The sequence below is a fragment of the Phodopus roborovskii genome, unplaced genomic scaffold (genome assembly GCF_943737965.1).
Source record: "Phodopus roborovskii unplaced genomic scaffold, PHOROB, whole genome shotgun sequence".
NCBI classification, from domain to species: Eukaryota; Metazoa; Chordata; class Mammalia; order Rodentia; family Cricetidae; genus Phodopus; species Phodopus roborovskii.
The window spans coordinates 12,679,813-12,701,652 of record NW_026125444.1 but is presented as its reverse complement, the minus strand read 5'-3'; positions in this window follow the sequence as shown (position 1 = coordinate 12,701,652).

The window sequence follows — 21,840 nt, the reverse complement described above, 5'->3', positions numbered from 1 at the left end:
TCCTCCATCTAACAGGGTTCCTTACCAACAAAAGGCAGCATGAGAAGGGATAGACTTTGTTGAACAACATAAGAAAACTGATAGTATTGGTTCCAGGAGGCTCCCTATCACCATATGCACATTTACTAGGCTGTTGGGTTTTCCTAGTTATTTTTCCAAAAGCAATAATCTCCTTAAAAGCTACTAAGATTATAACACACCTCTATAACTGTATAATAATAAGGCTCCCTTCTGCTTTCTGCCTCATTGTTCATGAATTCTCAAAGGCTGTACTGCCCACAGGTGATAAAAGAAGAAGCACGCCCCCCCCCCCAAAAAAAAAGCAACAAAAAGAAAAACCAGGTGTTTGGAAAGTGTTTGGAAAGACTGTATCAACTTTTCATATCATTGTTTTAATACTCATTCCTAGTCAAATGCCCAATTTCTCCTCTAAACAAAGGATTAAAAATTCCTAAACAAAAGGATTAGAAATTCTGCTGTCGATGTGCCACATCTTCATTAACCATTCTTCAATTGAGGGGCATCTAGGTTGCTTCCAGGTTCTTGCTATTACAAATAGTGCTGCTATGAACATAGTTGAACAGATGTCTTTGTTGCATTGATGTGAATCCTTTGGGTATATGCCTAAGAGGGGGATTGCCGGGTCCTGTGGTAAACTAATTCCCATTTTCCTGAGGAACCGCCATACTGATCTCCAAAATGGCTGTATGAGTTTGCACTCCCACCAGCAGTGGAGGAGTGTTCCACTTTCTCCACATCCTCTCCTACATAAGTCATCACTGGTGTTTCTAATTTTAGCCATTCTGGCAGGGGTAAGATGGTATCTCAAAGTTGTTTTGATTTGCATTTCCCTGATAGCTAAGGATGTGGAGCATTTTCTTAAGTGTCTTTCAGCCTTTTTGATTTCCTCCATTGAGAATTCTTTCTTCAGTTCTGTACCCCATTTTTTAATAGGGTTATTTGGTGTTTTGTTGACTAGTTTCTTGAGTTCTTTGTATATATTGGAGATCAGCCCTTTGTCGGATATAGGATTAGTGAAAATCTTTTCCCAGTCAGTGGATAATGGTATCTTGAAATTCGCAGGCAAGTGGATGGCACTTGAAGAAACCATCCTGAATGAGGTAACCCAGTCACAAAAAGAGAAACACAGTATGTACTCACTCATATATGGATTTTAGAACTAGATCAAATGATCAACAGCCTATAATTCACATCACCAGAGGAACTAGGATACAAGTTGTATTCTAAGAGATTCATATAAAGTCCCTCACAGAACCGGGAAGGGACAAGTCCCTCAGACCACAGGTAAAGTGGGGGAGGACAGCTAATGGAGAGAGAAGTAGGAGAAAATGAGATGGAGGAGAGGAAGGCATGTGCGACCAGGAGGATTGAGCCTGGTTAGGAATGGAAAATAGGAAAGAGAGAGAGAGAGACAGAGACACAGAGAGAGAACATAAAAGAGGGAGCCAATATTGGTTTGAAGATAAAGTTGAACACAAAGAAAGGTCGAGGGAACTACAAGACTGCTCCCAACCAACAATCTCAGCTCCCGTGGAAAGGCTATCATAAATGCCCTTCCCGGAGAGTGAGATCAACAACTAACTTCTCCATGGAGTCCTCAACTAATGCCTGTTGAAAATAGGAGCAAACACCCATACATAAACACTGAGTCGAACTAGAACCCAGAAGCAGATGGAGAGGACAAGACCATGCGGTAGAAGCACATAGAGACAGCTTACCTGAACAAGGAGGAGCTAAGGGCCACTAGACTGATAGCTGGGAAGCCAACAGTGGACTGACTCGGACCCCCCTGAATATGGGTCTCTGCCAGAAGGTCTGAGCAGTCTAAGAGACCTCAGACAGTGGAGCCAGGATGTATCCCTGGTGCACAAAAGGACTTTGCAAACATATGCCCCATGGAGGGATAACTGCCTTATTCTAGAGATAGGAGAGAAGCCCTAGTCCCTACTTCACAGGACTTGTCAGATCTACATGACCCCAACTGGATGGCATTCCCCTACATATGGTATTGTGGTGGGGGTTTGGGAGGGGAGGGTGTTTAGAGTGCATGTGAGAGGGCAGAGAGGGCAAAAGGGAGGGAAGGAGGGAGGTAGGGCTGGAGGGGAGGGAGGGAGGGAGGGAGAGGGAACTGGTATCGACATGTAAAATAATATATTAAACTAAAAAAAAAATGCTTTGACTCCAAAATTTAAGTTGAAGAACAAGTTACTGGGGAAAAGTATTTCTATTTTTGTTTCCACAGAAAATGAAAAGATGTGGATTCCTTACAGACTAATGTGGTTTGATCACGTCAGACCGCCTGAAACAGAGTACAAGCTGATCCTACATTCCAAACAGCTGGACAAAACAGCCCTACAGACTACAGCTAGGATATCTGAATCTTCTTCGAATCCCTCAAGACAGCTCCCCTTACCAGGAGGAAGTAGTTTGGAAAGAACGACGCCCAAATTCCCAAATATTGTGTATAAATGTTTGTTTTCATTTAATTGGACTTTGTTATATAAAATTAAATAAAAAAATAAAAAAGAAAAAGAAACTCTGCTGTCAATCAACTAATTTTTCCACTACATACAGTATCTCAGCCACTGCCCTCTCATGATCTATACCACTTTTTTGTGACATATGTCTTAAATGAGTTAGATCTCAAATTCCTTCAAAAATTTCATTTACATGGAAGAGCATATTTACAAATACCGAGGCGTATTTAATATTAATAAGTTATGAATCACAGGAAAGTGATAATATCACGTATTTTATCGATGCTGTCAGAATGAAGTAATTTACTGGATGCTTCTTCATTAAACAAGTAAATATTTATTTCATTATGGTTGCCATATGCTGTTCATAGATAAGACTTAAAAATGTCCATAAATATACATATATATTATATATATATATATATATATATATATATATTTGATTTCACAGTTATTTTATTTTTCTTGTGTAGTCAAGGGTAAATAAAGGTTCACGAGATACTATCCTTGCCTGTTGAACAATTGTCAAGTGATGGATGCTCTGCAGGGGCAGTCAGTATCTTTGGACATGTACAAAGTGGTTAGAATGAAAGGCTACATTGGATACTTCCATATCCAGCTATATGGATTGCGTTGGCTAAATTTAGTGGGACACAAGACAAAACAAAAGGATGTGAACACCATAAAGAACCTATGGGGGTATGTTTACATGGATTAACAAAAAAAAGGGGGGAAGGGAGAGTAAATAGAATATGTAGGCAAATATTAAAGAAAATTTAATTAAAAAATGAAGGGACATGGATACCTTTAAGATCACATTTGAGGTAAATTTATTTCCTATGGTAAAGTACATTGAAGGAAAAAGTCTGAGAGGTTGAAATATTCAAAAAGAAGATAAAGGAGAAAAATAATATATAAGTATATCAGAAATAATGCCAGTTGGGTTGGAGAAAGGAATGAAAAATTCTTCATAATACAGTCAAAATCCCAACACAAATGTTAATATTTAAAGAAGGAAACTAATTATTAATGCCTTTATCAGAGCCCAGGAAATAATGCAACATTTATTTTCAAAGTACAAACTTTCAACCTGTAAAACTAAATGTCACTGTAGAAAGCAAACAATACAGCTTAGGTGTTAGGGCAAGAGAGAAGAGAGAGATCTTTAAAAAGGGAATCAATGAGACAAAAAAAAAAAAAATGCCACAGCTTGTCAGGTTTCTGTTATCCATTAAGAGATAAGTGCACAAAATGCTGTCTCTCATCCCTTGTATCCTCAGTCTGCTAACATTTAATATTTCAACCTGGAACACGGTGACACATTGTAACAATTATTATGGCTAAAAGCAAAACAGATGGAAGAATGTGTAGGAGAGTCCTTTCAACCCAACAAACAATTTTGCCATTTCCTTTCTACATTATTTTAAAACTAATTTGGGGCATATGGGAATGGATAGTCTGATAAACTCTTGAGCGACTGAATCTACCCTTTACCTATCTCCAGTGCTGTGCTTTCCTTGAACACAGAGACAGTTTATCCCTTTGGCAATATAAGTAGCTAAGTTATTGCTTTCAGGCAAAGGTTTATTCTTTTATATGAACGCTCTCCTTATCAAATATGCCTCCCACTAGAGACCAGTCATTGCATCCATAACAAAATAAAAATTCCATGTCCTGACCTCATTAACTACTATAAAAGTTTCTGTCTTGGATTCAGCTTCGGCGTGCTGTGCCTACCATCATCATTACCTACCTTACTTACAGATAATGTTTTGGTTAAACTCACCAGTGTCTCTAATTCAACAATTATGTAAGTTCCACTTACAGTAACCAGAGATCACTTGTAAGTTTATTTGCAGGTTATAAGGGTTTAGTTTAACCCCAATTGAAAATCCTAAATAAACAAAATCATAAATCTGTGATCTATTTGATGGTTATCTCTTGAAAAATTAATACCATGCTGTAGAAGGCTCACCAATGCATGTGTTTTCCTGTAGTTGCCAGCCTCCACAGCCTTTAGCTCTGACTCAATCCAAAAGCAGTTCGGTAGTTCAGTATTATGGTCCTCAAAAATACAGTTAGTACAGTCAAAAAAGGAATCACATAGGCATCAGAGAACTGGTCTTCCCCGAACCACTTGCAATACAGTGTTGATTGACATTTCCTGTATATTCTTAAATACACACAGGGAAAAGCTCTTGTGCAAAAAGCACAGTCAAGAGAAGAAATGTAGATGTTTCCTGCATCATTTCATGATCATTACATGTCAAAAAAAATTGAGAAGAATCACAATAAGTCATGCTCATGTGTGATCTCTTACATTAAGACACTGAAAATAGTTTGAAAGATTAGTGTCATGTACAATATATCAAAGTTAGAATTCAATTTTATTTTTACCCAAATTACATGATGCAGGTTTGTGATTTGCAGCATTGAGAAAACATTTAGTAAAAACTCATCTAACTAGTTATAAATAAACAGCCAAATGCAAAGTTTCTTTTAAAATTATGCATCATGTGAGATAAATAATGGTGATACATTAACTCTAAATGATTTGGTGAAAATCATATTTATTAAGAATTTTACTTCCTGTATTTACATAATTTAGTACAAATATGAAAACTTCCATTCTAGACATTTAGACCAAAGGCTAAAAATATTATTAAATTTTATTAGTATCTATCAGTAGTACCTATTACTGCTTATTCACAACAAGAGGTAACAAACAAAATACCCATATATAAATTAAGTAAAATATCAATTACATCTTAGAGTGCTATATTAGATGTTGGGATTAAGAAAAGCATTTAGAGGGCTAGACAGATTATCAATAATCACAACATTGGCTGCTCTAGTAGAGGTCCCTTTGTCAGGTTTCAGCATCCACAGTGTCTCATAGCCACCTGTAACTACTGTTCCCAATGATCAGGTACCCTCTCTGACCTTCACAGGACCAGGTAAACACAGGGCAAACAGACACAGAAGCAGGCAAAACATTCATACAATAAAAACAAATAAAGATACAAATTTTGAAAGAATTATTTACTTTTTCTAATAGGTTTGCATATATTTTATCTTCTCAACAACTTAAAATCAAATGTAATTTTAGAAATACATTTAAAGAATAGGGGGGTGTTGATAAAGACCATATCAGTAATATTTTACAATACTTAGGTGTCACATATAGATTAGAATAAATTTCTATTCTCCACATGTTTAAATATTAAGTCTCAAATAGTAGTGTCCATTTGTTGCAGTAGAAACATACTTCAGGGAAACCCTTTTTAAAGAGAATGTTCTTAATGCCTAACTATGGGAGTTTCTTTGTTCATATATAAACATATTAAATGGACAAAATGTAGCGATATACTATATTTCATTTAATTTAAAATAGGCAATGAATTTACTGATTTCTTGAAAACCTCTTAAAAGAAATTTAAACAGTAAGATATAAAATCCTCAGGCGTGTGAGAAAGATTTGGGTTTTGTTTTGTTTGCTTATCTCTTGTTCTTAAGGATGTGACATTGAGTGCAATGCCATACTTGATCATTATCTTTCTATTTTTTCATAGTAAGGTCCATTACTAACATTACTATTTCATGTCATCTCGAGAAACAATATAAAAGAACCAAGGCTAGGCTTAGTGAGTGAGAGCCTGGGATTCTTCTCATATGCCTCATATTCTCACTTGTGACAGCATTATATATTATTACATTTATACAGAGCCTGTACCGATTATTTTAATGCCAACTTGAAACAAGTTAAGAGTCACTGGAGAGGAGTAAGACTCCATTGAGAAAATGCTTCCCTAAGATCAGGCTGTAAGACCTTGCAAATACCTGGGCTCTTGGCTAACACCCAAGGCTATGTGGGCATATAAGGATCATGTTGCAGCCAGGAACTTATAGATCTATGTGAACTGTGCTGCCATAAGATTCCATGGTGATGTCTTCTCCAGGACGCAGCTGAGGGACATGTTTGGGTCTCTGACCCTACTGTAGACCCTCTTTTGATATCCTGGTTCCTGATACAGTTGAGTGCCATGCTGATGCCAGGGTTCTGGACTGCCAGTTTGGGCCATGTTGGTGTCCAAGGAATATCCTGCTGTGGAAGTATAAGGCAAATAAACCCTTTCCTCCCCAACTTGCATTTTGGTCATGGTGCTTTACTGCAGCAATAGAAACCCTAAGACAGTAGCCAAAGAGCTAAGTGTGAAAGTGTGTAACTAGATTAGCCAAAATCTAGACTCAAGTGAACATCACAGGGTAAAGAAAGTTCTTGTTATTTGCGAGATTAATGCTGTCTCATTTTTAGTGGTTGTTCAAAACCATGAACTGATAGTTGTTCAATTTTATCACCCAAGACCAATGAAAAACAAATAATCACCCTAAAATGATTTTATGGAGCTATGAGTTCTGACAAATTAGGATGTTATCAATTACAAAATGCCATTGTAATTTTTTAGTGACATCTAAGACAACTTTGTGTATCATCCCTGCAGATGCTTCAGTACAATTCCTGCGACACCTTGAATTCTACAGTAATCCTTCTAGTCATTCTGACTCAGCTGAGTGTTGACCAAACTTCCATGCCTGCTTATTTCACAACACTAAAAGGACACATTATTTTTTTTCCCTGTCACCAAATGAGTTTTAGCTAGAGAAAGTACAACAATGGATGCTGTTGCTTGGGAAATAAAAGTGAAGATAATCAATTTCTTCCAGTCCTTACTTTGCTCAACCACTTGATTTGAAACCATGTATTGCTTCTCAAGGATTAACAGCTAAGGCATCCAGTTACAACCCAACACACATTAAAACCCACACTCAATTTTGAAAAACTTCACCATAAGAGATCTTCTGAGACATTATATCTAAAATAATAGCACTTTATAGTTAAGCTAGCAAATTTAAACTATAGAAACAAAGCAGCTTCACGTAATTTAGTTGTATTGTATACGCTATGGTTAACTATTTGCACCTTTATTTATTTATTTACACATTCCACTCATTTGTTTCAAAGGCAGGCAGCCCAATTTCAGTGTTCATTGTAAGCTCAATTTGTTTTTACTTCCTCACTATGCTTCCTTGGCATCTGCTTTTATGGATATATAGCTGGTCATTAACACAGCTTTGCATGCCTTGTAACTGGATTGTTTTTCATGCAAAATAGACATTTGTAAAATAATTACAGATGGGAAATTACACCCCATGGAATTTTTTTCTTCATTAATACAAGTATCCTGTTCTGATAATTTTATATACACTTCATTACAAAGGGAGCACACAGGGAAAATAAAAAAACCTAGTTATGATAACAATCTTGAGAGTGCTTGTTCTTTCCAAGTGACAAGTGGTGGGTTGTGTAAGAAAGTAATCAGTGTGAGAAAATGACTTAAGAAAATTATTTCTGCCCCTCCCACTTCTGTGCTCTCTATTCTAAATTAAAGACTCTATATACCATACCGTGTGGTTCCTACTAAAGTTCCCAATGTCACCGTGTTACTGAGCAACTAATTTACAGAAGAGGAGGACTTTTTAGAGTATTATGATGTTTTGGACAGGATTTCTTTATTTACTGAAAGCTGCTTGAACTTTCTGTCCTTGAGACAGACTCCTAAGTTGTAGGTTATAAGTGTCCCCCTTGTACAGCTAGAAAATATTTATGAATATTGTACCCATGATCTTTAATTAAAATTATCCTGTGGTAGATTATCCTCCTCTTTTACCCTATGTTCACTTCCTACCTTTCCCCAACACTGCCCAGTTCCTAGAAAACAGATACCCATGACTGCTTCTTGAAACCTCTAGACCTGGAATCCTTCTTAGTTCAAACAAATATAATCCTCTAGTAGGTTACCACAGAAGGTGAGAAAAACTTCTGGGATGTGCTCCTAATTCTGTACTTGCTTGTCCTAAATCATCATCCACAACCTAATCTTTAAGTGAACAGGTCAAACTGGCAATTCTTTGACAGCATTTTTATTCCTTGCATGTTTACATAATTGAAACTCCTCCTAACCACTGTTTATCCTTAGCCAAGCCTACATTTGATGGGAGATGTCATTCTGTATATGTTTCTCATACTGGGTAATAATAAAGCACTGTTGGCCAATAGGAAAGGAAGATAGGAGAGACAAGGAGGAATTAGGAAGTAGTAAGGAGGAGTCAGGATGGAGAGTCTGGAGAGAGCAATATGCGGCAGTCGGTTCCGGGTAAGAAGACCTCGTGAAAATATATAGATTAACACAAATGGGTTAATACTTAAGACAGAGCTAGCCGATAAAAAAGTAGTAACTGGCCAATAGTATAATACCAAATACAGAGTCTCTGTGTGTTAATTAGGGCTAGTGCGGCGGCAGGAGAAGACCAGGTGGCGGTAGGAAAAACCGTACTCCTTACATACATTCTGTAAGGGGCTAATTGTAAAATAGGCCTTCATAATTATTTCGTTGGTTTTGTTCACATATTGATAGGCAATGCTTGAGTATGGGTTGTTGAATAGGACATATCTTTCTTGATTTATCCCTACCCACATTTGGTTTCCGTGAAAATGGAGACAGAGAAAGACAGAATCTTTGAGTTACAGAGTGATAAAGTGTTAGAACATGAAAAGAATTTTATTACAAAGTTGTGATAAAAACAACAGTCATCAGTATAAAGCATTTTGCACGGATCCCACAAGGAATTAGTTGAAAAGAAGAGACTTCACTGTCTTTCAACCCATAATCAAAGTCAAAGGCTTTTGTTTGTGATGATGTTTATCTTAATGATTTCCATACTGAATCATACAGAGCTTAAGCATTCATCAGAATCAGTAAGTATAACAGTTTCTTAATTATATACCAAATTGTACTTGTTTTGAAAGATGTTCATAAAGTTCAGAAAAAGAGTAGAAATAATGAAAGAGAAGCAGAATATAATGATGAAAAGCTTAGTGCATAGGATACTTTGTAGAGCAATTGATAGTTAATGCCTTATTCCAGATTTTCCAGCTACTTTTTAAATGTATGTTAGCAGAGGAAACTTTTTGTAAAGTGTACTCTAATTTCTTGCATCATGGTGTCCCTGTAGGTTGATCTTTATCTTCAAATATCTATTCAGTTCATTGCTGTGTGTTTAAAAAATATACTTCACCCTGTTTTTCATAGCTATGTCCTATCTTCCTAAAAATAAACTAATCATAACAAAAACAGATTATGTCACCTCCAAATTTCTACAATATAGCTTGTGTCTAAAATTACAGTGCTGTAGAATAATCCTTTTGTACACTGTGATGGTTTTGCCACTAGAATTGGTTCAATAAAAAGCCAGGCAGAAAGTACAGTTAAAACAACCAAACTAAGGAGAGGACATGGGATGAAGAAGGGTGATGTCAGAGGAGTTGCCAAGAGACACCAGGGTAGCAAGTCAGGCTGGGGGACAGGTGAAGCCATGTGGCATGTGACAATACAAAGATTAATAGAAATGGGTTAATTTAAATTATAAGAGGCAGTTAACAATAAGCCTGAGCTATCAGCTGAGCATTTGTAATCACTATTAAATATCTGTGATGGGAGATGTCATTCTATAAATATGTTTCTCTCCAGTAAGATAAGACCAGGTGGAAAAAGATTGATAGAAATGAATTAATATTTAAGACAGAGTTAGCCAATAAGAAGCTCTAGCCATTGGCCCACAGCTCTGTAACTAATAGAGTCTCTGTGTTATTTTAGGGCTGACAAGGCTGTGGGATGAGGCTGGCAGGAAAGTGCATGTAACAATATCGGTACTAAGAACTTCCATTTAAAACTTGACAAAAGCTTAAAAAGGGATTTTAGAAACAAAAGAACAGAAACAATCAAGCCTTCTTGGTAGCAGCATTTTTTTTTTGGGGGGTGGGCTCTCTTTTGCTAGAGCCAAACAGAGACTCATGCGGCTCCTTTAAGGGAGATTTCCTGATTGGCATAAGCAGAAAAATCTTCAGGATGCTTTTAGGAGGCCCTGCTAACAATTGAGTGGTGTGCATGAACAGCTGGCTAAAACAGCCATGGCTTTAATTTTTATCAATATTGTTTAGCAGATAAAAGACATGTGTCTAGAAAAAAATTACAGATATACAATAAAGACAGATTCAGTTTTTATAATTTATTATTTTTTATTTTTATTTTACATATAAGTCACAGTTTCCTCTCCCTCTCTTCCTCCCTCCCTCTTTCCCTCTTACCTACCCTCTCATGCCCCTGGTTTTTACAGTGTGTTTAAACATATTCATAGGCTTTGGAGAGAAAAAGAAACAGGATAAAGTGGTTAAAAAAAATAGAAAGAAATAGAGTAGCTGGGTGTTGGGGCACATGCCTTTAATTCAAGTAAGTACTCTAGAGGTAGAGGCAAGCAAATCTCTGTGATTTCAAAGTGAACCTTTTGTACAGAGTAAATTTCAGGCCAGACAAAAGTTCACTTATCTCAGAAAATAAAAAATAAACAAATAAAGGAAAATAAATAAAGTAGTAAAAAGCCATGTAAAACTGGAAAATACACAGAGAGTCTAGATATTCTATGCTATTGTGTTGTCTTTGAATTTTTGACTGCTGAGGAAATAACAACTACTAAAATAAATGCTGTTGGATTAATCCAATTTGTATATTATAAAAGTGCTTTAATTTCAAAATTTAAGTCTTAGGACTGGGGAAAAGAATTTTTTTTTTGTTTATTTGTTTGTTTGTCTTTTTGTTTCCACTGAAAATAAAAAGCTGAGGACTCCTTCCAGACTAACATGGTTTGATCAAGCTGGACCCCCTTAAACGGTATCCCAGGTGACACGACATTAAAAACAGCCGGGACAAGGCAGGCTTACAGACCACAAGCCATGATTTCTGTGTCTTCTCAAGTTTCCCATGATATTACATTGTCCCAACAAGCAGGAAGCTGTTTGGAAACAAAGATGCCAAATTCCCAAATATTGTCTATAAAAGTTTGTTTTCATCTAAATAGGTTGGTTATAAATGGATAATGATCACAACCAATCTCTTTTTAAAGATAAAAAGGGGATTATTGTATATAAATAAATACTTTTGTTTGGAATGGATTTTCATTTATTGACACAAATTTAAGGAAATTTTTCAATAAGTATATTTCTCCTCTTATTAAGTACTGTGTTTGCATAGCTCATTTAAAAGTATAATGTATAATTAAGTACAGATTTAGATAAATACCTATGATAGTCAAAGCTTATAGTTAGGTTGGTTAGGTTTTCTAGGTATATAGAGGTATATTTCAAATGGATAGGCATTCTTCAAACCTTTCAAAGACCTACAGAATATGGCATTTAGAATAGTTTAGGGTATTTCTTGACAGTGAGGCACAACTGCTTCTGGCAACACCAACAGCCTCAGAGGGAAATATGAACATCAAAGAAACTCATTATGAAGTTTGCTTCCAATATGGTGAAACAAGCCATTTGGGCAGGATACTGCAATACTGCTCTTGTCTAGACTGTTTAACTATATGTTTTTATAAACTATACATGCAGGACCCACAGGAAAGTGAATGTTGAAACAAGATGGATAGTGCTACAGGTTTTTTCTTTCATGGAAGAGTTTGCCAGACATTCTGCAGGACAAAGAGAAAGGTGACTGACAAACTGCCAACACAGGTGGACAGTTTAAAGTTTCCTAATTGCTGAGGAGTCTGCCAAACACAATATAGCCTATTGGCTAAAGATGGATTCACCAATTTACAGAAGAACTTCGAGTGACAGTCCAGGTAGCCAGATGTCTCTGTCCTTTCAAGAGTTTATATACTATCCTTCTGTGGTATTTGATGGAGTTGAAGACAGTTAATTATGGTTATAGTTTTCCTTAGTTAGGATTAAAGATAAGTTACATATAAGATTTAGACTCACAAAGATAGGATAGATGATAGAATATTTTCTTTAAATCTTGATAATATTAATGGACCAAATATTTTTAACTATAGTTCTTATTTGATAACTGTTTTGTTATATATTTTACTGTGTTAAAGTTAAAGCCCTTCTTTTTATTTTAGATAGAAAAGAGGAGATGATGGGAGATATCATTCTGTAAATGTTTCTCTTATTGGTTAATGAACAAAGCCCTGATGGCCAATAGAAAAGTAAGATAGGTGGGACTAGGATCCAAGAAGGATTCCGGGAGATGTAGTAGATAGGACTCGAAATGTAGGCTCAAGAGGAGTAAGAGGTCCAGACCCTCTCTCCGGTAGGGTAAGACCATATGGTAATATTTACAGTGATAGAAATGAGTTAATATTTAAGACAGAGCTAGCCAATAAGAAGCTCTAGTAATTGGCCAAGAGCTTTATAACTAATAGAGTCTCAGTGTGTTATTTTGAGACTGATACATCTCTGGGACAAGGCTGGTACGAAAGTGCAAGGAACACTTCTGTGTCAGTTATTTGGGATCTACTGGCTAGACAGAAACTTCTTCCTACACTGCAGGCTGCTGTGATATATCTTTTAATGAATTTTCTCTTTTATCACATTCACCATAAGGAGAATAAATACTTGTGATAGTTTTTTTGTAGGAAAGAAAATGTCAAAAATAGAATGAAAACTATTAAATCAGCATCAATTTCATTTACTACATCTTTTAGACTGTAAATATATCACCTATAATATCACTAATCTGTAAATAATTGGTAAATCCAAAGATAAAGCCATCACTAAACAAGGTCACTATTTTGAAGGGACAAGCAATTATTCAAAATCATAGAAATATGACCTGAAAATATAGAAATATAGAAATTATATTTCTTCTTCTGTTTATATGAGTATTTCTGGGGTTTTGGCTTTGTTTTGTTTTTTGCAATTTTTAGCATTATCTTGGTCTTAATGGACATTTTTATTCAAAATAAAAGTTCTGCAATGAAGTTATGATAAGAGAAATGAATTTTATCATTAAAAGATATATTCCCTCAGTAGAAATGGATAATTAAACCAGTATGAACTATAGTTGACCTGAAACAAGTGGATGTTATGATATCAGAACTAACTCAAAAGAAATCCTTTAATCATAAGCAACAGCTTCAAAGAAACATTATTTCTCTCTTAACAAATTCTGTTCCATTATTTTACATTTATCATACCATCACTTCAATACAAATCACAGATTTCTATTATAGTACTCAATCAAAGTTAAATACAGGATTCTATGGCCTGTATTTAAACATAAATATGAAGATAGTAGTTAGCGTTCAGAAATTGCATGAGGATTAAGTATTCAAGTTAAACTTAAATGGTAAAACAAGAGAAACAACACTATTATACTTTAGCTTGACTCCACTATAATCTTAAGTCACTTCAACAGCTTGCTTTGAGAGAAATTTCATCAAAATCACCCATTTGCCAAGCATATAGCCTCATTTCTCTTGTTAGTGTTTTATATAAACATACAACTTGGCTGTATTCCCATTGTCCCTTTTTGCCTGCAAACCCTTGAAGTTGACCTGTCTCTTTTCTTCTATTGGTACTTAAATATCTTCTTGAACCCTACTGTGACCATCTTTATGGTTCCCAAGAGGACTTTCCAAGATCAATATTAACCCTCCCCATATTGCTTTTCTTCAGCTGACAATACTTGCAATTGCAGAATCATACAGCTATGTTCTCTGTGCCCCTCCATCAACCACAGCATTATTCAGTTCACAGAAGAGTTTCTTGTTTCTGGAGTCGTACTGAGGAAATAACATGTCCTACTGGGCTTATCATTTGATGCAACATCACCATTGCTTATACTTTCTCTTTGACTGTTTTCATACATAATACCTGAATCTCAAGCACAAGCAGTGTACACAATGGTATTCTTGAAATAGGTAAATTCCACCCCTTACCTACAGATTGCCAGAGTCTGTACAGAGTTGGGCATGTGATAATTAATAATTTTCCACATAGATATTCTTCTAGGTAAGATGCATGTATCATGAATATATAGCACTTGGAAAGCAGAGAAATGTGAACCTCTGAGTATTAGACCAGTCTGGACTATGAGTGTGATAAAGGACAGCCAGATATAGACAGAGAAACCCTGCCAAATGAAAGGAAGGAAGGAAGGGTCAAGGAAGGAAGGAAGATAGAAAGGGAGGGAAGAAGGAAGAAAGAAAGGAAGGAGGAAAAAAGGAAGAGATGAAGGAAGAAACAAAGAAAATATGGAAGGAAGGAAGAAACAAAAGGAAGAAAGGAAGGAAGGAAGGAAGGAAGGAAGAAAGAAAAAAGAATGAATGAAAGAAAAGAAAGAAAGCAAGAAAGAAAGAGTGTCACAATTATCTGGATATAGCAACTTTCACACAAGGTCATCTGTGGTGATATCTTTCTTACACAAATAAAGCATGTCTGGGGTTCAGAGAAAGCAGCTAGCCACAAGTTAACCATAGAGGTCTGGAGGTCTGTACAGATAGACAGGAAGTGATGTAGCTGGAAGCAGGAAGACATCGGGAATGGCTCTCTTCTCTGCTGAGACTCTTAGGAGGTAATGTATATGGTATGCTGTGGCTTGCTCCTTCTCTCTGATCTCTCAGAATTTCCCTATACATCTGACTATGGCCTTTTATTATTTAGACCAATTAAGAACTAATTTTACAGTCATTTGTATCAATTAGAGACCATTCTGGTACATAAGTTGAAACTCTATGTATAAAAGATATTTGTATGCCCATATCAGACATTTGTAGTTTTATTTCTTGTTCTTAAGGCACTTGTAAAACATTTGCTCAAATATTTGGTGAATCAATGTCAAACATATAAGCAAATTAAGAAAGTATTAGGAAAACTTTTAGTAATGATAATTGAATATGAGCTTGATTACTTACTTTTATTTATTTTCCTGTGCTTGCAACTATCTCAAAACCTGTATATATAGTAGCTGCCTATATTTGTATGAAAGATCACTAGTTGACTTGGGCATGAGCCACAAGAAGTTACAACCAGTAACTTGTGCAAAAATTATTGTTGTTTTGTGATTTGGATATTTTTTAATATCTGTGAAAATGTGAACATTATGAGAAAACTTTATGGAGTTTAATTAATTTTATAAGTATGGTGATTTTCCATGTGGTTAAAAAACTGATTAAATATTTAGCATACGATTCTTGGTTTAGTACTTTGATATGTACTTTTAGTGTTTGAAACATTTCCTTTTCCTGAATATTTTATAAAAGTATACCAAGTACCTTAATTCCTTCTCCTCAGTTCCTATTTATCGTCTTTATGACAAGCATTCCACCACCTCGGCTTCACATTGACTGTTCTGACTTCATCTTCAATAAACTGTTGACTACCTTAAAAAATACACATTAAAAGTCTTCTATTTGCCTTTCTCTCTACTTTATTCCCGTGTTCATATTAACTGTGCCATTTTGTTTCAGTGTTTAAAATCTACCATGTTTGTCTATATATCGGTATGTATATGTGTCTACTCTGCATATTGGTATGGTAGATATAGGGTCTACCACTTGTCACACATAAAACAATGTCTTATGTTAAACAGAAGATTAAAAAAAAGAAATTATTTAACTGACTTCTACTTCAGTTTTCTCCAGATCTTCCTTTCCTTCTGCAAATTTAAAACCTGCGTGTTATTGCCAGATTTCCTTCACTGTGATTTCATTGTGTCATTACTTTCTTAAAGAATGATTAGTAATCACTGCCTATGAAAAACCACTCCACATTTTTCTCCCAAATCTTTCAGTATAGACAAAATGGGACCCTACCATGCCAAGTGAAACTTAGTTTTCACAGCATCAAAACTCCATCAAAGCCCAACCTACCTTGTACATGCTAAACTCCATTCACTTTTGTCAAACAATTCACTTTTGAGTTCAGTTTTACATATGTGCTAAAACAATTACTTCAGATTTTGTTCTATGGGAGCATCACAATTAGATTTAGATTACCCTGTAAGATTTTTTACCATTTTATCCACCATAAAATGTGTAAAATATAAAATGGCACATTCAGTCCTGTACACAGGCCGTCACCACACAAATGCACACATACACAGAGGTGCAGGTGATAAATCAATTGAATTCTAAACAACAATGAAATAAAGAATCAGGAACATTGGTTCATACCTACAACCACAGCTCTTGGAAGTCATATATCTGCAACATGCATAAATTAAAATATAAATTATCACCCCCTTCAAAAAAACCCTAAAAATCAAGCCACTAAACAATATGAACAAGGAATAAGTTATAGTATAGGGGTTTAAATGCTGAATGCTGAGTTTTAGCATGTCTTTCCCTTCTTTTTCACTTGAGAATGCTTTGAAGAGACTATTCAGATATCGACTTCTTTGAGACAGAAAACACTGGCATACTGGTATATTTTCAATATGGCAAAATAAAGACAACAGAAATGAGCCAATCTTGGGTTCATTGAAAGAATCTTTTATGTGAGACATGAGTGAGAGAAAGATACCCCCTCCCCTTCACCAATTACTTCCTGTGGCATGCGAGAGAGCTGGCACCACAGTCACAAGAGTGAGATAGCTAATCGTCACCCTCACCTGCTTCAGTGCATGAATGAAGAGAGTGGAATTTGAGCCCCATCTGGGTGTCAGATGATGCAAATGAGATAGCCCTGAGTGTGTGAGAAAAACAGAGCATACTCTGCCTGCTCACATCTGCCTCTGCCCCTTGCTACTTGTGGCAGATCAGACAGTAAGAGAACTAGTTCTGCCCCTCACCAGCTGAGCACCCAGGAAAGCAGGCCTTTCTCCAAACCTAGTCAGGTTTGGAGTCACTAGAGTCACTAGAGCTGACTCTGTCGTCAGGAATACATATGAGTCATCTCTGAGGGAATGAGAGAAGGAGAGATGATTCCACCCCTGCTGGTATGTTTGTCCCCTACAAAAATCAGGAGACAGGGCCCTATAACTTGTCTGGGAAAAACAGTAGAGCTGTCCCTGGTGATGTCAGTTGGGGTGACCCAGCTCTGAGGACCTGAGAGCAGGAGAAATGGTCCAGCTCCTTGTTGCAGGCTGCACTGGGTGAGCTAGCTGAGACAGTACTAGCGAGTTCACCTGGATAGTGACCATGGGGCAGTCTGAATGACGCAGCTGCCACCCACCCCAGAACCAGGGCTATGAGTTGACCCACCCTAACATCCCCTGAATCTATGAACTATTGGAGCATGTGAAAAGGATAAATCTACAAATCCAAAAAGGCAGGATCCTTACTACACAGGACAAGAACAGGGTTTACAAGATGAACCCCAATGAGAGCCCATTATTGGTGGTCTAGCATAAACTTGAGTCAGACCGGTGACTATTGGCAATGAACTCTTTGAAGCAAAGATGAATAGACTAAAGGATAAACCGTGTAACTCAACAGGCCCCTGAACAGCTTCTACAAGAAGATTCTCCTAATTTTTTGCTTTGTTTTGGTTGTTTTTTTTTTTTTTTGGTTTGGTTTTAGGTTTTTCTTTTGAATTAGATTTTGGTTGGTAGGGGTAGGTTGTAATGCCAGATGCAAGGGAACAGGGAGGTAAGTGGGATGGAAATGTATTATGTGGATTTCACAAAGAATCAATAAAAGTTCAATTTTTTGAATTATTAAAGTTATTTGTCTTCATTTCAATACTAACTCAACCCTGGTCTAGGTAAAATAACATCTACAAAAATTAAACATTTTCATATCTAGTAGAATATGTTAATTGTTTAAGAAAACACATTCAATTTTGAATACAATTTCTTACTCTGCAAGAAAATTGGAAATGAAATTTCACGTTCTGGATTAAATAAGAAGTTTTTAAATATAAGCTTTGCTCTTGGCAGAGTGTTTTCAGACAATTTAATGAATCATGAGAAGGCACTTTAACTGATGAGCATAATTTATACGTAGTAGAGCTATTTCAAAATATTAACTATTGGAGGAAATCTTTATCCCAATTAATTGTGATATATACCTTACCTAGTGGTTCCATGATCAAACAGTACCCATTGATTATAAGTTCTGATTGGTTAGTAATTATACCATATCTATGATATTGGCATAAATGGACTATGAGTGAACTCCTCAGTATAGTGCACATATCTCTCCATGTGTATGGTGGTATTTTCTCAAGAATATGGCATATGTATTAATCATTTATATTTTAATCAAAGCTTTTAATTTCCAATAAACCAATACTGTAAGATGTTCTAGTCTGTGAAATATTCATGGTTCAAGGCAGTTTTTATTTAAAAAAAAAAAAAACTCTTAAAAATATTCATTTAGCCTAGGCCCTTCCCCTTATGTCTAGGCTGAGTATCCCTCCATGGGAAAGGAGGTTCTGATTCCGTTCGTGCACTGGGGATACATCTGCTTCCACTGCCAGAAGTCTCAGAGACTGCCTAGTAGACCTCCTAACTGACACCCACATTCAGGTGGCCTGGTTTGGGACCAGGTTGGTTCCCCAGCTGTCAGACTGGGGTCCATGAGTTCCTGCTTGGTCAGACAAGCTGTTTCAGTGGGTTTTCCCAATATGGCTTTGACCCCTTTGTTCATCACTTCTCCCTTTCTGAAATTGCATTCCAGTAGTTTGGCTCAGTCCTTAGCTGTGGATCTCTGCTTCTGCTTCCATCAGCTACTAGATGAAGGTTCTAAGATGGAATATAAGGTAGTCATTGTTGTCTTTATAGGAGAAGGGCATTTAAGGTAGCCTCTCCACTATTGCTTAGATTCCTTGTTGGGGTCATCCTTGTGGACCTCTGTGCAATTCCCTAGTGCCAGATTTCTCTTTAAACCTATAATGGCTCTCTCTATCAATGTGTCTCTTTTCTTGTTCCCCCCATTCATCTCCCCATTCAATCTTCCTGATTCCTCCTTTCCCCCTCCCCCTTCTCTTCAGGGGAGGGAGGTACAAGAAAGATGAGGGGAGAAGTTGATGCTTTTTAATCACTATGGAAATAAAATATATTATTTTGGTATTTTAACTTCAATTAATTTAATTATTTTAACACTAAATTGTGTGTTTAACTCTAAGGATTAGAAGCTCAAATGGTGTTACCAGGCTAAAACAAAGATGCCAACAGGACTGAAATCTGTTGGAGGCTTTAGGGAGAAATATTGTTCATCTCCTTGTCGGTAGCCCTGCCTACCATTAGTACAACCAGATACTGAGCACCCTTAGATGCTTCTCAATGATTACTCTGAGCTCACTGATACTGTCTAGGGTGAAATCATTGACTGGCAGCTCAAGTTCCCCCTGAAACCTGGATGTTTTTGTTGTTGTTGTTGTCAATTGACATCATTCATAGCCTCTAAAGATGAAAACTTGGCCATGGCCATCTTCTGGATACTTCTGAACCCTCTAACTATAAATTATTTATGGTGCATTTTCAAGTTGATGTCTCACAAAAGTTTCTATGCCTAGAGGCTTGGGGAACAAATTTAATATTGAATAGAATTGAATGTTTGTTGCTATTGTTAAAATTTCCTTAGTCTCTCTCGGATTTGCAAGAGACAATGTATGATATCCAAAACCTTGGATTTATATTCACTGGTCAGCTCAAAAGACCCCCAAGTACCTCACTGTAGCATTCTATGACAAGTGAGGACCCACTTGGGAGACATTCCTCCTACACCTGCACCACCTTTGGGGCTATACAAATCATTCTGTGAAATGTCAGAATCTGCTTTGTGCAATTCATTTTTTAAAGCATTCCTTCCACGACACTGAAATTTAACAACCACTGAGCCAAACAATAAACCTAAACCTTATAGGCAAAAGTAGCTTTCACAATAATGGAATCTTGGTATTGACATAATAAAATACCACTATATTATAGGAACTTTTATGATATTTTTGTAATATTATATTTCATATTTGACATTTACAACTTATAAGTAAAAGAACAAATTTATTTTCATTTTGAGCAAATATTGAATTTATATAGTTCAATTATGTCTAAAATAAGACATTACTTTATAAGCCAACTGAAATAATAATTTTACAATCATTTATAAAATCTAGAAGGAATACTACAAAATAAATATTTTACATGCCAATCTTCTGAATATTCCAAAACACCTATTTATGAATGGTTGAGGTTAAAATATATTTGAACAGTGATTTACCTAAGGATGTTTGACTCTAAATTAGAGACCTAAAGTATTTTGGATTGTTCTTATATATATATTCTCCTAGTGCAATATCAGGAAGTTGATTTTGTATAACTTAATGATCTGTCCAAAATGGAAGAACATTATAAGTATTACAGGGGCTGCTATGAGTTCTTGCATGTATGGTCCCAAAATTTCATGGACATATGATTCTCTGCTGACTGTTGGCTACATTTATAATTCATTACTTACTTTTCTTTATGTGTAAAAGAGTCATTGAGAATTGACATTGACTATACTTATGATTATTTGGCATGTATTTTACTTGAATCAATTAATGGTAGCAAATAATTAAATCAAAATTCTATCCCTATTCTGCTGGGATCAATTGCAAATAAATAAGGGTGAATGACGAAAGAAGACTTTCTTCTTTGCCTATGAGGGAGAAACTAGTCTGTCAGTCATGAATGAATATGAATCAAGAAGGAAAGGAATATAAAGCTATTCCATATGTACTAACCTGTGACTACATGGCTAATTTTTAACACCTCAAAAATGTATCCATCATTTTCAAATACTTTTCCATATCCAATATTTATATTCATACTTCTCAGTCTCTATAATTTTGGTAGATTAATTAATATTAGACTATTTAAAACTGAGAGGTTTAACTTTTGTAAACTTTTATCTCTGATATTTCCATTAGATCATTTTAATGTTAAAGTACCAAATATTAACACCATAGCATCCAATGTTTTTTCCCATTTTCATCTCACAGCATTTCTTCTTGGTGCTGGCATTTACAATTTACATACATTTTCTGTTGTGTGTTATATCCTACTGAAGTTACCAAATGAACTGCTTCTACTTAAAGTATTATACTTCTCAATTTATTATTAGAGACTTGATGCATTTTCTAACATATTCCACATACTCATAATTTTATACAAGTTCTTTTACTCTAGAAATATTAACCCATTGTATTTAGTTGCTATAGGAGACATTTAATACCTGTTTGTTTTTTTTTAATCTGTGTCCTCTTACTACAAATTTTTGAATCTTTCAAATTATAGCATAATACATATATCTAGAAGTTACAATCATAAAAAATACTCAAGGAAACACTAACAAATGTGGTGCAGTGAATGTGTGAAAATTATTTAGAAAGAGTATATAAATATAGATCACTATTGTCATAATTTGACTATAAACCATCTCTTTTGGATTTGTGTCTTTTATTACTCAGTGCATAATTGACTGCAGGAACATTGGTTATATGACCAAA